The sequence below is a fragment of the Rhipicephalus microplus genome, chromosome X, assembly GCF_043290135.1.
Source record: "Rhipicephalus microplus isolate Deutch F79 chromosome X, USDA_Rmic, whole genome shotgun sequence".
Taxonomy (NCBI): Eukaryota; Metazoa; Arthropoda; class Arachnida; order Ixodida; family Ixodidae; genus Rhipicephalus; species Rhipicephalus microplus.
The window spans coordinates 181007332-181019820 of record NC_134710.1 but is presented as its reverse complement, the minus strand read 5'-3'; the positions used below and the strand labels follow the sequence as shown (position 1 = coordinate 181019820).

The following is a 12489-nucleotide window of genomic DNA, read 5'->3' as shown; positions in this document are numbered from 1 at the left end:
GCCTTCGAGATGGCAGGCGTGCCTTATTCAGTAGGGTTCTGCTACATAGCACGCCCTGTCCAGGGGGAATCAGGTGAAAATTCAACTTCTGAACCACTCGCGCCTTTCGCCTTAGTAACGTCCGGCGGTTCTTTTTATCCATGAATCAAACAGAAACGAACAAGCAGTAGTTTATTACGTCTCTTGATGCACGGAAGGTTCTTTACTTAGTGCAGCTAGTTCGATTACTAGTGATTACTTGTAGGCACTGACTCTGGCGTCATCGGGATAATTTTGCGAATGTCCTACTCGCAGCGCATGTGTTCTCGTGCATTTACCTTAATTTCTCGGTAAGTATGTAGGGCAGTGCTTTTGATAATATTGTCGTTATAGACGTTGTCGTACATTGAGCTGTCACCCTGACATAAATTGTTATTTGCTTTTAGTGTACCTTTAAGCTATACCTGCGTTATCCCCCTCGCAAAGCCGCGGTGCAACATGGTTTTATACCACCAAGACAAAATCGTGCCGATGCTCCTGTCTGAAGTTCTTTAATGTGCCCCTCGGAAGACGTTCCTCAAATGATAGAGGCCTGGCACACCAAGTGCGGGGAACACGTAGCAACAACCGCTGGACAAATACTCAACTCACCTTTAGATACAACTACATGAGCTCTTCGAATTTCGCCCACCATTGAACGACTACCGCGGCCAGTAATCACCCCACGACATCGTGCTTGGAATTTCCAATGCCAATTGCCTATCCCGCGCAGGGTGCCACAGCGAATTTCCTAATCTCGTCACAACACCTCTGTCCTCCACCAAGCCATTTGGCAGCCATTCTGTTAATTCGATAGGTTGGTGGTTACCTGCTGCAAGTAATTGACAGCGAACCTGATTCTTTCTTAATCCCAACCATGTAGAGAGAACATCACAACACTGTTCGCTCTTCAGTGCACACCAACGCATGCCTGTCGCCCTAATTTACAGCGCTCTTTTTCATTGCATAGCTTGCTGCGTGGTCCTTAGCTTCTCCTTATGATGCACTATCGCCCAAGTTTCCACGTCATTGGCTATAATTAGTAAAGTTGCATCTATTCCGGGATGTCGGAAAGGTATACCACGGTCGTAATGTGAAAGTGTGACATATGCTTTCCGAGTGCCTTCTTCATTAGTCTGAAAATTGTACATTTGTAATCCAGGTTACCTGTTGGTGATTTACCAAGATAAATGTACTCTTGCACAGCTTGAAAGGGCTGATTACCAAATAACCCCGCAGTGTGCTCTTTATCGGGCCGATGATGACTCAGCCCAGACTTTTTGAGCTCGCTATTCCTGTCCCCTTATAACAGATGAGATTACCTTCTGTGCAGCTTGTCCCCAGCATACCTTGAAAATTATACAAGGAACCTGCGATTCGTCACAGATTTATTCGTGGTCATCTGGCTGCCATAGTCACCGTTCAGAAGAAAAAAATTACTCATTCATACAATTTCGGTGTCATTGAAGTTGCTAAAAACATTGCCCTGCTTATTTCTGACCGTACAAATTATGCCCCAGTTAACCTCATTTGAGCTTACTTCACGATTCACTCAATTTTAATGACTGCTGATATTTTCCAGCGATACAATTACGGATGTCAGTTCTTTACTCCCTGTTGTTCCTTTTGGCAGTTCGGCCCAATTCGATTGATTAGTGGAGCAGACCGGGCTTAATTTACAATAGCTGCCCATTTTCATGTTCTTCCGCTTCTTCATTGGGTTTTTCGTTACTTAAAAGCTTACCTGCTTGCCGTTTCCTGTATTGATGCTTCCTTCAGAATGAACACTACAGCCTCAAATTATTTTCCATAAGGTCTCACTGATTAGCTCTATACGCCATCTTTGAACTTTGGTTTTAAAAAGCCTAGTACTTTTTTTACGAGCAGCTAGCCCCTATTTCTGCTTGCCTATAAATTGCTGCTATAGTGATTTGCTTACTCCTGCTTATTTTTAGGGCTTCATTTTCGATAGAAGGCAATCTGAGGCCTCGATAACAAGCAATTGCGGTCATTAACTGTATTAACGTGCCCGCACATTTTGCCCATACAATTCGCTACGGTGATACACTGCATGGTACAATAGAAGTGGTCTGTTGGTCTGTAGAGTCGCGAGGCATACATAAGGGCCACATGCGGGTATATTTTAGGTCAATCAAACATGTCTAAAGGTCAGAAGAAAGAAGTAAACTACGAGTGAATGAATAAACTAGAGCCACTGAGAGGTTACAGGGGACCCCTACAAAGGAAAATTTTTGTGCTGTGTGATGCATTAGCATTGACCAGCAGCGTAAATTGTGTAAGCAAATCAAACAAGAAATGTTCAAAACGAAAAATGACATTCTTCAAATTGGATCAGGAAGTATCGATCTATGTAATGAAGCCTGCAAGCCAAGGTAAAACGCTACACCGGCATGAAACAAAGGGTAATAAGGCACGATAACGACAACAAACTTTTTGCCATGACCCCGCGGTGGTTTGAGAGCAGAATGAATCATCGCATACGCGGCAGTTGCAAAGGGCAACACAAAAACAGTGCGTCCAGGAACAATAGAATCGTTAGCAAGCGAACAATTCGCCCCGCGTGTACACGCAAGCGCACTTAGATCGACAAGAGATGTGGCGTTCCAAATGAAAATGGCGCGCATGCAACACACCAGGCTAGTGCTCTACCACCAAGCAGTGACGTTCGCTCCGTTGTCTTATAGCCCACGGAGCAGGCCGCAGAACGCGCGCCTTCGCAAGCCTCGTTTCCGCTGCGGAAAGTGAGGACCGAGCAGACGAATGAGGGTCACAGAGAAGCGCTTCGCGCTGGAGGCGCGTGCATACAGCACGGGAAAGCTAGCCGAGATGTGTGCAGCCCACACTTGCATGCAACACCCGCCCGCACCGAGACTCGTCTCACAAACAAGGCGTCGAGGGAAGCCGCACCTCGTGGGAGTAGCGCCGACTTTCGTGGTTTCAGCAACCTGACCGCGCCTGCGCGCCGTTGTCACAATCTCCGCCGGGCGTCGAAAGACTTCGGCACGCAGCGCGCTGTCAAGGAAAGTGTGCCTGGCACCGTTTCTGCGGAAAGGTGAATTAGTATACACAGCGACCTGCGCACTCTTGGCGAGAACACGGCAAGAATGGGCGACATTTTTTAAAAAATTTTTAGAGCGCGGTTCACTTGTAGGTGGCATGGTTCATTTACTTCTCCAGGTATGATAATTCCGAGAGGTCACCAAACTGCTTGGAAAAGGGACAAAACAAAATACTTCTATAACATGCGAGTGCCTCACGTAGCACCACAGAATTGTCTGTGCTTGTAAGCTGACGCGGCTGTGGTGCGAAGGTCACTACAAGAGACCGCACTGCCATAATTATTCATTTAAATCACCGACACACAAGGAACCCTTAGAAAGTCAAATATGAGCGGTATTTTGAGGACGGTAGCGCAACGTTTCCAATTGAACGCGACTCGAGTAACTGACGGGAACCAGGGTATACCTGAATACAGGAAAGACATCTTAATAGCGTAAGCTATAAGTGACATATGTGTATGTATAAAACTCCATTTCTTCCCATGTATGGTGTACTCTGCGGGCATGAAAGACTATTCCGAACGTTTCGAATTCTTCACCGAACATAGCTGCAGTTGGATTCCTGTATTTCTCGTGTAGAGAAAAAAAAAAGTGCAGTTAGGGCCATTTATAAAAAGCAAGCTCGCTTCTCAGAGCTGATGTACACAACATACGCAGGGCGTTCTCATATCTAACTAGCAAGAGAAAGGCCTACTGATTTTTCGCTATTTCTGCTTAAAATACGCAGGCACCGTCGTACCACAAAGACGCAATGAAAGATGTTCAAATAACCACGATAACGCGTGAAATCAAATGCAATTACCGAGGCGTCCAGCGCTCCTCGGACATATTATTTCAACAGTAAGAGTAAAAAAAAAACGACTTCCTTTAATAAACAATATTTATATAGTAAAAAAGCAAGCACAATATAAACCTATAGAATAGCCCCAGCACAGCTCAAAATCTCAAAGTATTTTCTTTCTGTACTTTGCAAAAACACCTGCAAAGTCTGAGGGTGAATCATAAGCATTATTTTGCTTTTGCAACACCGAAGATACAAGGCTAAAGTCACGCGCTGTCGACCGAGCATGACACACCAACTGCCGCGAATAGACTACATCTGTTTGGAAAACGTTTGCGCCACGAAGGGAGAAACCCAAAACGTATAGAAGGCGGCGAACAATGATGCACAAATGCATCGTATAAAAGGCAGGAAATGAGGCAAAGCCAGGAAGGTCGAAATTTTCGTCGGGATTCAAATGCCCGCGAACAACCAGACACGCGCACCGACTCGGCAGTCACTAAACACATTTAAGTAAAAGATCAACTGACAGAGTATAGCAGTACTTTCATCTAGGCACTCAAGAAGTTAACAATATAGCCGTATATCAACAAGTTCGCGACTTTATAAAACGCTAACGTGAACAGATGTCACACTTCGTTATGAAATTCTATTGGATGATAAAACGGCTAAGTCTTACAATGCTCGCGCATGTACGACATCTTTGCTTCAGTGGGCCCTGTGAAACCCTACACTATAAAATAACTTCCTACCTCAAGTGTGTACACATCTTAAATGATTTGTCAAGTAAAATACACGAATTAGCGCTTGTATTTGTTGCAGAATTTCGAAGTTATATATACACACAACCGTTTCGGTCATTAGCCTATATTAAGCTACATTTGTCCGTAGTACCGCTACAGAGCAATACAGTTTTCTTGCCGTCTGTTGCAGTCTTTTATTTATTTAGCTGCTGCCCGTAACTTCCGAGTCTAAAGCAGCACTAACAAAATAATTTTCACAACTTTTTACTGCGTGAAATTTCATAACGTGGCCATATATTTCTCTGTCCTATACATATACTGCCTCTCACAAGAGTTACCCGAACGCGCGAGGTATACAGTATGGATTGAAACAAACGCGAACAGCGCGGCGCACTGTTTCATTTTGCTATGACCTTGGCGGCAATAAAGAGAAGCTATATAATGGTTGTTGATTGTATTATACACAGGCTTTTTTGTTACCATCGAGGCTACAATCACTTGAAAAGAATTGCGAAACAGCAGATCATGTATAGACGCCCCTCTGCTCGCGTTTCCTTACATGTCCACGTGTTGGACATACACGACGCAGAGTGCGGTCACGTTGGAAGCGGACTTCACGACACCATTACACACGTCCAGTCGTAGTCTGCTATGCTGCATCGGGTCTCGACCGCAATGAGTGTATACAAGCATAGGCAGCGATCTAGCGAGCAGGGAAGGATGCAAATATGAGGTCCGTTCGATTCGCCTGCGCCACGTGAACCAGTTCACAAGGTGCTGCACTTTGCTATTCGTTTCAGCGGTGCAGCACTGACGATTTCTGAACCCGGGCATTCGTTTCAAGAGGTGCAGAAGAGGTGCCGCAGTGGTTCATGATTTTCCTGCACCTCCTACGCTGACGGTGCCGGCTTGGTGCAGCTGAGCAGACGACGCAGCGCTTAGCCGTAGGCGCCGTACCCGCCTTACTAACGCGGTGTGTTTTGCCAAGATGTTTGCGCCTCATAAATTGTCCGCATGTGGGGTTTGCCATCGGTAAGTGTTAATTGAACGGTGTTAAGCGAACAGAAGTAAGGGCTGCACTTTGCCGACACATAGTCATTCGTTTCGGGAGTCGCACTGAGCCTGTACCGCTGAACTAACGCTGCACAATTTCTGAACTTCGTGTGCACAGCCGGGAACCGGTTCCGATTGGTGCAGGTGAATCGAACAGACCTATGACAAGAGCGGGAAGAAATCAAGATGCCATTTTCTTTAAATGAGCGTGCTATATGCCGCACTCCTTACGGGTTGCAGGCAAAAATAAGCGTCGCTTCTAACCTCGAACCACTATCGTGCACGCATCCAAAGAACTGCTGTTCATGATCCCCTTGACCCATAGGGAGCATATAGTTACTCCCACGACCATTCACAGTAGCCGCACCACCGAGAGTAAGATCAGTGCATATGTCCCTCCCATTTGGGGAATGAATCAATCAAACCAACCGTCTCCCGCATGGAAGGCGGATATGCCCTATCATTCGAAGAGAACAGACATTTGGGCTAGTTAATTTGTTACGTTCACTGAAGCCACAGCGCTAACAAGACAGGGAGCACAGAGATAGGATGGGACTGCGGCTACCGACTGCTGTTCAATGAGTGTATAGTTCTGTATAGGACCGGTGATAAGAATATGAGAGATATTGTCGAGTCCTGGTTTAGTGAAAATGCCAAGTGTGTCAGCGCGCCCTCGATTGCTCTAAGCACAAAAAAAAATGGCGTATCGGAATGATGTATTTTAACAATGCCATTGTTTGGGCGTGTTGGTAAACACAACTTCACGGTATATTGAGCGCCAACAGACAACAGATGTGTTGGCAACAGATGTGTTGCCATCTCTCTTATGTGCCTGTCTGTTAGCGCTCAATGCATCGTGAATGATGTAGGTTTCTGATCCGGTGACTAAATTAGTGTGAGAGTGTGTGTGGTGTTTACTGCTTTCATAGCTGTGCAGTAAAAGCATGTCTACGAAATAGAAATTTACTTGTGAGCAGCACACGTCCCGTCCTGTGTGCGGTCCCTGTCTTATCAGCACTATGGCTTCAATGAAGCTACCGAATCAACCACCACTGCGTTCAACTATAATGCACGCGCTAGGTTGTCGTGTCACTTACAACCCTAAATTTTATTTCAAGATTGAATTTAGGGGCTGCACGTATGAAGACCACGATCTCATGAGGCATGCCGGGAAGCGGGGGGGGGGGGGGGGGACTCTGGCTTAATTTGTAGTACATTAGGCTGATTAATGCACGGCGCACAGGTGGTACAGATGCAAGGTCCGCGTGGCTACTAGATGTCAACTAATTAAAGAACAAAGGCGTGAAATTATGCTTGGATCAACGAAGCTTTCTTCCCCTTTTTTTTAGTTTCATGCTTTCGCGAGCTGGTAAGTAAGATCTGTAAGTCGACACACTGCGTATATGTATATGTATTTGTGCGTACTATCGTTCGTTTAGATTTAATAAGTAAATTATGCTGAACTGACACGGTAAATGCCTTCAAAGCATGCCGATTTCCCACTTTCATCGCTGTACCCATGAAAGCATAGGAAAGAGTAATTGTAGTTTTACATCACCAAACATCGATACGACTAGACCATATTGGAGGGCTACTAAACTGCCGACGACTTAGGGTTCTTTAACGTGCTTACTATTTAATAAGATTCAGTATTGAGGAAATCTGATCCAGTTGGTACCAATTGACTGTGGAATAGCGCAAATAAGCCAGAGACGAGCGAGACGCCCGTATCGTCTCACTCGCATGCGTCCCTCTGGCTTATTTGGGCCTTTCCACAATGAAATAAATACAAACACGCGCACCTCCAGCATTCCATCAGCGACCTTCTGGTAAGCAGCCGAGCGCATAATCACTAGGCCACCATTGCGGGTGAATCAAAAATCACCCACGCCCAACTGTCTTATTAATCATAATAATAATAAACGCTCGGTAGAATAATCAACAAGCCCGTACAGTGTCTAAAGATCAAAACGAGGCAAAGCGATGTTTACATCGGTTTGGCCGTATTGCAGAAAAAAAAAATCGCGGGTCTTCCACCCGCGCGAGACAGAATGACAGACCGACACACGAACATTCGCAACTGCGGTGACGAAGACGGATGCACTCACAAAAACGCCTTCACACGCACACACAAAGCAAGCAAACAAAGCGGCGTATATAACGGGCCAGCAGGGCGTGCGAATGTAGGCAGCGGCGTAAACTCGTCGACCCCGTTTGAGGGAATTCCCAGTGCGCAGCTAGCTCGTGCCCACTTCCACCCCCTCCTTGCCGTCGTTGGCCACTTGATACGGCGGACCCATGCAGAAAACTCCCGAGACTTGGAGCGCGTGGCAGTCCACATCTTCTGCACGGCTTTTGCTCATTGGCGTGCGCGGGTACGTGTCGCGCCTCATGTAGTGCGCAGCCCGCAAAGCACGGCTTCATTTTACCTCGCAAACATCGTTGCGTGCGTAGGAACACGCCGCACCAGCAGACGACGCCTGCGTCTACTTTTGCATTTACTGTTGCATAAACTTTTGCACGCATTGTGCGCCCTCCTCACCTGTCGACGACAAACGCCGGCAACCCATTCTATGCACACATGGCTCCATTCCAGAGCAAATGCATTTAAAACGTCCTCAAAGAGGAAACAAAATCGCTACGAAAAAAAAAAGTGTGCTGAAAATGCTAACGAACGAAAAAAACCCAGACCTTTCGCAAGCGCCACCCCAGTTGGAGAAGATCTCGCACGTTCTACACCCCCCCCCCCCCCCGCCCTCAATTTTTTATTTTTTTAGAAAGCTTGTGTGGATGTCACCTGCATCCTAGAGTCACGGGAAAAAAAAATTACCTAGAGCATAGCGCCCGCCCAACATATACGCTGCGCAAACATCGACATCCTCCAATACAAATTATGAGATACCTCGAGTGCCGAAAAAAAAAAACAACAGCTAAATATGGCCCCCAGCGATGAGTCATTGTCGGAAATTCGCATTGCTACATCTATCAATTTGTCCGTTGGTCTGATTGGCTGACTGGACAGTGCATGCAAAGACCAACCAGCACGGAAGGCTTCCACATTTCAGTATTGTGTACTAGGGCCGTATTTTCAACACGCTAATATTACACCGCACTCTCTGGGCTGATGATGATCCCGAATAACATTTGTCATATGCATGCGTTTCTTACCCTTTCTTCTTTAGCGGTCTGCACTCGCTGCATCGCCTTCAAAAACGCTGCGTATGTGCCACGTTGACAAGCTACACTGGACACGCAGCGAAAAAGAAAAGAACACGAGATGTTTCATCGTCGAGGCCAAGAAACAAATAATGCAACTTAGTTTCTTTCGACAAACGACCCAACTCGTTCTCTATTCTTTTATTTATAGTGAAAGGCAAACTTGCCCCATAACCTTTTCTTTAACTTGTGGCGTTTCACACAACCAAATTGCGATAATCGATTGTTACGAGCTACAAGTTGATTGATGCACGCCCGTGCTGCCAACTGCCAGCCTCTGCTAGTTGGTTGAATTCATTGTTGAAACGCGAAAAACCTTTTCTTTATCAGACAGTATTACTTCCTCGCAGACTAGCGCTACGAGCGGGCGAAGTTCTCTGAGATGTTTTCTTTACTATTGGTGCAGAGTGTACATTCCTGGCGTCACCGTGACGCACCCGATCCCATGGGCACATGAAATAAAAACTGAAACCTGTAGCTAGAAAATGGGGTTTCAATGACATCCTCTGACCAGCCCTGAACACAACTACACAGGATGCTCTGCAAGCGAAGTGTATAGCAAATACGTAATAATAGCGCGCAAGCGTCAACCGAATGGTATGTCAGAGCCACGTCCGAGCCTAGAAAGGGCGATAAGTAACGAGATTAGCGATGGCGCGCGCAGGCGCACTAAGTGCACTCAAATGCAAGCGACGTCCGCTACGCTGTTTACTTCCATGAAAGCGTTCCCTTTCAGGGTCATCTGCGCTGTCATGAGTACAAGACGCGCTGGGAAGAAGATTGCTGACACGACTGAGTTATCTGCGATGCCCTTTCTATTTATCTCCCGAATTTTTGCACGTAAACATGCCTAAGCACGTGTCACGAGAGAGACGTGCCAAAACAAATAGAATTGATCAACATACATATACGTATTGTTTGTGAACGATGGATACACAAACTATTTATTTAATGGATAAATTAAACAAATAAGGGCGTGCGCACTTCTGAAATGACACGTACAAACTGGTTCACACGACGCTCGTACTCTGACATTCCGTCCGGTTGACGCTTGGGAGATGCTACCTAAATTTTGGGGCTATACGCACGCCGACGAAAATCCCAAGGGCAAAAGAAGACACGACAAAACAGCCCATTCGTAAAATATAACAAACGAATGCGCTGCTTCATGACTACAACCTGACGCCCCCCTTTTTCTCCAAACCTCCGAGAAACAGTGGCAGAACAAGTAGCTACGTTAAAAAAAAGCGTACTTCATTCCGACATGTGGTCAACCTGACATCGTTTTCATCAAGTGTACATCAAAACGGCTGTAACATCAAATGTGCGTGGTCTACTCGACAAGGTGGTGCAACGTGCAAAATCAGACAGAAAACAACGGTGCAAGAAACGTTCAGCGAGAAAAACTGCCATTGGCGCAAACACGAGTGAATGGCTTCATGAACACGAAGGTAATGCCAGGAGATGAACACAGCGCTGTGACAGGGACAAGAAAAAAAAAACAAGAAAGCGTACCACACCAGGAGACAAGCAAGCACCCAGCGATCGTATCTCAAAACTATCATTAAGTTTATTTCCAATGCCTTTTTATAGTCAGTACTGCTAAATGAAAAAAAAATACATTATAGCTCAATAGCTGCGAGCACACGTATACCCTTTCTGAATATAGCGATCACAGTCGGATATGTTGGCAGTAACACGGCTAAATGGGGTAGTTGGTACTTGTTCATTTTAACAAGATATGGCGCGCACGCAAACATGATGATATGTGGGGTTTAACGTCCCAAAACCACCATATGATTAGGAGAGACGCCGTAATGGAGGGCTCCGGAAATTTCGACCACCTGGGGTTCTTTAACCTGCACCCAAATCCGAGCACACGGGCCTACAACATTTCCGCCTCCATCGGAAATGCAGCCACCGCAGCCGAGATTCGATCCCGCGACCTGCGGGTCAGCAGCCGAGTACCTTAGCCACTAGACCACCGCGGCGGGGCGCGCACGCAGACATGGACACCAGAATAGAGATGCTGCATCTTTCTTCTAGCGTCCGCATTTGCGTGTGCGCCATATCCTGTCAAAATTGATATGTTGACAAGTGTCAATACCGAATGAGGTGCCGTGTCTGAGGCTCACCTTCAGGGCCGACGTGGTATCGCGGTCCAGGGTATTCCTGAGGCGTCGTCAAAAAAACTCCGCTGTCGGAGGGTATCCGCGCTGAGCGTGCACTTCGCCCGAGCGATCGCGTACGACGAACGGATATTGTGGCGCACCTCGAGGCTTCACGGCCACTTTTCAGAGCTCCCCAGCGCACACCCAACCACGATCGCCACGGTGCACACCTCACTTCTGAATAGAGCTCGAAGCGTTTGGTGGCACGCCGTCAAAACACACGAGCGATGCGTGCCTCGACGTACGCGCTTAACAACGTCACGGCGCAGAGCGTTGAGAAGGAATCAACAGAGGAGGAGGGCATCGCTACTCCGACGCAACGTCCCAAAACGGGCTTCCCCCGAGAACCGGACTGCACTGCGCCGCCCAATGGGCGGCCCGCTCGCCACAGACGTCAGCGGCGCCCACCTTCGCACCCCGCGCGTTCGTATTGCAACGAGTTTCCCGCCTTCGGGCAAGGCAGTGGCGGCGCGCTCTTCGGGAATGCGCGGCCGACAACTAGCAGAAACGCGAAATCACCAACCGATCAGTGAGTCAAGCGATGGCGCCATAGTGACTCACGAGCGACGAATCGGCCTATGCGCACGGAGTGAAAGTCAATGAGCAGATTGAGGGAAATCGGACGCCACAAGCCTAATGAATTATGACGGTTGCAAGCTGTAAGAAATACGTTGACGAACTGTTAGATGCAGCTCAGTCCAAAAAAAAAACCAGGTATAGAGTGGAGCTTAGCGGCAAGAATTTTGCTAGAAAGGTAGTGCGAATGCACCGTTATAGTGTGCCCGCTGAAATTTTGCTCTAGCCACATTCACGGATGAACACTTCCAGCCTAAGGTCATCTTCAACGTGCGACGGAAACGAACAAATCGAGGAACAATGAGCAAAAGAGCGAACTTGGCAAAGAAGAACGCTGGCAGTAACTGGCGCAAGGAATGAAATAGAAACACAGCCTTCATGGATCCCGCAGCAGACTGCCATCGTTTGGATTCTTTTTGCTTCCTCGCGAGGTTATATATAGATATAATATAGTTGGCTTTACAGGGGCGTAGAAACTGGTTTAGAAAGAACGGGAAGCCGAAAACAAACCAATGCCCATTCCGCCTCTTCACGTTTCGTCGTTCACAGCAAAACATTCGCGCTTCCATGAGCCCAGCGAACGGCCGGTCAGCGTCATGCCATAGAACGAGAGACTACACGGGAAACAAGGAAAACAAGCAGCTGACGTCACGGTCAACACCCTGCTTGAAAGGAAAAGTGGAGCTAAGAAAAAAGCAAGAAACTAGGCGAGGGACAACCTGACGCAAACGAACTCGCTAAAGCCGGGAAACACACAGGATACGACGTCCCAGGGCGCACGCACCGCCAGAGAGAACCCGCAGAACGTAGTATCTAGGTCGCCGGTGAAAGCCCGCGTCTACCTTTCAGCT

General features: G+C 47.2%; 1 protein-coding gene across 3 annotated transcripts in view; it reads right to left on the bottom strand.

Moving 5' to 3' along the window:
• The window catches only part of LOC119177242 (CD109 antigen), a 134114-nt gene that overhangs the window by 84410 nt on the left and 37215 nt on the right, over positions 1 to 12489 (bottom strand). The window contains exon 1 of one of the 3 annotated variants that reach the window (XM_037428674.2): positions 11027 to 11314. The exons of the other annotated variants lie outside the window; for them this stretch is intronic. The gene's annotated coding sequence lies outside the window, so the exon portion shown is untranslated. Of the gene's footprint in view, positions 1 to 11026; positions 11315 to 12489 lie in introns of those variants that run through there. 3 annotated transcript variants of the gene reach the window in all.